The sequence below is a fragment of the Chrysochloris asiatica genome, unplaced genomic scaffold (genome assembly GCF_000296735.1).
Source record: "Chrysochloris asiatica unplaced genomic scaffold, ChrAsi1.0 scaffold00121, whole genome shotgun sequence".
NCBI classification, from domain to species: Eukaryota; Metazoa; Chordata; class Mammalia; order Afrosoricida; family Chrysochloridae; genus Chrysochloris; species Chrysochloris asiatica.
In genome coordinates, this window is record NW_006408639.1 from 1,262,551 (window position 1) to 1,266,503 (window position 3,953).

Consider the following 3,953-nt stretch of genomic DNA (forward strand, 5'->3'; position numbering starts at 1 on the left):
CCTTGTTCTTTGCCAATTGTTGTTGTTAAGTGCTGTCAAATCAGTTCTGACCCATAGTGACCCTGTATAGGATTTCTGAGGAGCAGCTGGTGAGCTTGAACTGCCTACCTTGTGGTTCAAACCGACCTTGTTGTCCAGCACAGTAACCCGTAGCACCACACCAGGACTCCACTTGAGGTTTCTTTCCTTTCCATGTAGCTTTAGTGATTAGTTTTTCCCATCTCTGATTTATAGCAACAGATTGCATTGGGTAGCCTTGCTATTTTCACAATGTTAAGTCTTCCTATCTGTGACCACGGTATATTCTTCCATTTTTCTAAGTCTTGTTTGGTTTCTTGTAGTAGAGTTTTGTAACTTTCTTTGCATAAATCTTTTGTGTTCGTGTTTTATTCCTAAGTATTTAATTTTTGGTTGGCTATTTTAATGGTGCAATGCAATTGTAAATGGTACAGTATAATTTAGAATGGTGAGACTACATCTCCTGTACTTTGGACATGTTGTCAGGAGGGACGAGTGTCTGGAGAAGGACACCATGCTTGGTAAGTGAAGGATCAGTGAAAAAGAGTAAGACTGCCACTGAGGTGGATTTACACCATGGCAGCAACAATGGGCTTCAACATGGCAGTGTTTTGTTTCCTTCTACACAACAACATAGGATCACCATGTGTCAGAACTAACTTGATAATAACCAACAATAACCGCCACCCAAGAGCCCATCCTGGTCTCTTCTCACACCCTAAACTCCCTTGGCTGATCTTATCTACCCATTGTTTTTAACTGCCATCAAGTCAATTCTGTATAGGGTTTCTGAGGTGTAGCTTGTGGGTTTGAACTGCTAACATTTGTGGTTCACAGTCCAGTGCTGATCCATACCAGAAGTCCTACCATCTTCTCTCTATAATCAAATGGAATCATTCTCCTGAATAACAGTCTTAATACATACTAATAGTTTGAAGCCAATGAATCTAAAACCCTATCTGTCCAAATTTGACAGAAATCTCTCAACCTGTGCCAGGCTACCAATGCAGATTAACATTACCATTCTACCCAACAGGTAAACCAGAAAACACAAGTCATCCTAAAATAATCCATTTACCTTAATAGCACACCTACTTTACCCCCTTCAAGAGCAAATTGATACTTCATTTCTGCTAAGGTTCAAAGCATGGCACCGGCCATCCTCCCACAACCCTCTACTCAGCTAAGAAGGACCATTCATAGGAATGACCACACAGGAGTCAGGTAACATACTCACAGTTACAGAATTTATTGAACAAGTTGACAGGTTATGATTAAGCATTGGAAATGCTCTGGGTATGGTTATTCCAGTCAGAATAAGGTCTTTTCAGTTGTGCCTATAGGCAAGACCTCTCAGATCTTTTGTGTCAGCCCCAGACCCCTTGGCCTCTGTCCTGCTCCAACAATGTTATAAAGCTCTTTTAGGGCTGCTGACTAATGCCAAAAGGATGCTCCATTCCAATATAAGCTTCTTCCTGAAGGCACTTGGCTCTAGCTCCATGAGTCAGCAAATCTAGCTTCCCAATTAAGTGCCTAGAGGCACCCCACTCCACAATTGAGTGTTCTGCCCAAAGGCACTTTATTTGCTCCTTGGGGTTGGAAACAAACTGCTTTATCTGATACTCTGTGGTGTCACATATTTCTGTCCCTGGGTTAAGGAGGGTCAATGCACAGATATCATGGAGTCCACAGAACATACTTCACTCCTGGCTCCTCGTCCTTGGTGATAGTGAGATCCCTCCCTTCTTACTTCTCAGAAGGCTTATCTTACACATTTAGGTGGTGGTTATGTGCCGTGGAGTCAGTTCCAACTAACTCACAGCAACCTCGTATAGAGTTTCTGAGGCTGCAAATCTTGACGGGAGCAGAAAACCTTATCTTTCTCCCATGAAACTGCTGGTCATTTCAAACGGCTGACCATTTGGTTAGCAGTCTGGTTCATAACCACTATGCCAATGGAACTCCTTAGACATGTTCAAGTTCCAAGTTTTTACAATCACAATTAACCCTGTTAACAACCGTTTAACTGAATAATACAATCTTAGCATCTTCTCCCACCTTCTCTTCTCAGACCCATCAGGCCAAAAATGTTTATTGGGCATTACAATGATTTTAGGTTGAAAAAAGTAATTCATTGCACTGCATAAGCCAATTTCCTAAGAGTCCAATTTCTGCTTCTTGGTGTGGGATCTCATCACCTCTTACCTGATAAGCAGCAGTCTCTCTGTATCTAGTTATATCTCCACTCTTGTAAGCAAGTTTCATGCAGTCCCTTGTTTAAAGCTCTTCTATGGTTTCCCACTGTCCACAAGAAAAAGTCACCACCATTCTCAACTCTAGCTGCAAATTGCAACAACCTGGTTTTACAATAAATTGCGATCAGAGTCTCATTGCCCAGAGAACCTGGCTTAAATAATCTTCAGAAGGCTAAAAACTGGTGGCTTTTAACAGTCAGGTCTGAGTGAGAATCTCTGCTGTCAGCCTGAAGAAGTAAATTACTTCTTGTCTCCACCTTGTTTTCCTCATACCCGTATCTCTCCCTCAGCCCATAGTGTGAACTTCACAAACACTGAAAGTTTCTTAGTTTTTGAATATTCCAATTGCTTTCAAGCCCTGTTTTGATTTATGTTTTTTCTTTGCACCTAGATTGCCCACCTTACTCCTTCACTCCTCGCCTCTTCTCAATTCAAGTAGACCTATCTATTTCCTTTTTTGACACCAACATATCAGATCCTTTTACATACTTTAGAACATCTATCACTTTGTTACATCTAGATTGTTCCTTAGAAATCAGAATGGTCACATTTTGACTTGCTTTTGACTTGTTATCAGGAAAACCAATTGTAAGAAAAGAACATCACTCCTCCCGGCGGCGCCCCAGCGCGCAGCTCCCCAGCCTCCTCCTCCTCGGATGTGGCTTGAGCTGGAGGCGCGCAGGGCCCAAGACGCCGCAGACCCGGGAGCCGGAGCAGCTCGGAGGCGGTGAATAATAGCTCTTCAAGTCTGCAATAAAAAATGGCCTCCAATAAAACTACATTGCAAATAATGGGAAAGAAACAGAATGGAAAGAGTAAAAAAGTTGAAGCAGAACCTGAAGAGTGTGTGGTAGAAAAAGTGCTGGACCGACGTGTAGTTAATGGGAAGGTGGAGTGTTTCCTGAAATGGAAGGGATTTACAGATGCTGATAATACTTGGGAACCTGAAGAAAATTTAGATTGTCCAGAAGTAATTGAGGCATTCCTGAATTCTCAAAAAGCTGGTAAAGAAAAGGACGGTACAAAAAGGAAATCTTTGTCTGACAATGAATCTGATGACAGCAAGTCAAAGAAAAAAAGAGATGCCGCTGACAAACCAAGGAGCTTTGCCAGAGGTCTTGATCCTGAGCGAATAATTGGTGCCACAGACAGCAGTGGAGAATGAATGTTTCTCATGAAATGGAAGGATTCAGATGAGGCAGACTTGGTGCTGGCAAAAGAGGCAAACATGAAATGCCCTCAAATTGTAATTGCGTTTTATGAAGAGAGACTAACTTGGCATTCTTGTCCAGAAGATGAAGCTCAATAATTGCTTGCATTGCTTTTTATATATATTTATAGATATATGAAATTTAGGTCTTGTTTTTTTTTTTTTTTTGATTTATTAGTGTGAAGAATAACTACATTCTAATGAAAATCCAGTTTGATATGTTTGTTTTGAAGTAGTATTGGGGGAGCTGTTGGGGTTTTTTGGTTGCATCAATAGCACTGGTTATTTTGAACAAATAAATAAAAGCTTTCTGTAGTTGCTTCATTTATCAGAAAAACATTCGATACCATGGTGTATTATTTCCTCTGCATTAGAGAATAGCTTTTCTAAATATTGGGAAATTTTACTTAGTCATTACTGAATCAGAACTTGGGTTTAACCCATAAATATATGCCTAAGGACCGTTTTGG

The 3,953-nt window shown here is 40.9% G+C and overlaps 2 pseudogenes; both read left to right on the plus strand.

Moving 5' to 3' along the window:
* Nucleotides 1-3,004, plus strand: part of LOC102836981 — an 87,510-nt pseudogene extending 84,506 nt beyond the window's left edge.
* Nucleotides 3,005-3,033: 29 nt separating this feature from the next.
* Nucleotides 3,034-3,582, plus strand: LOC102826019 (annotated as a pseudogene).
* The last annotated feature ends 371 nt before the right edge of the window (nt 3,583-3,953 follow it).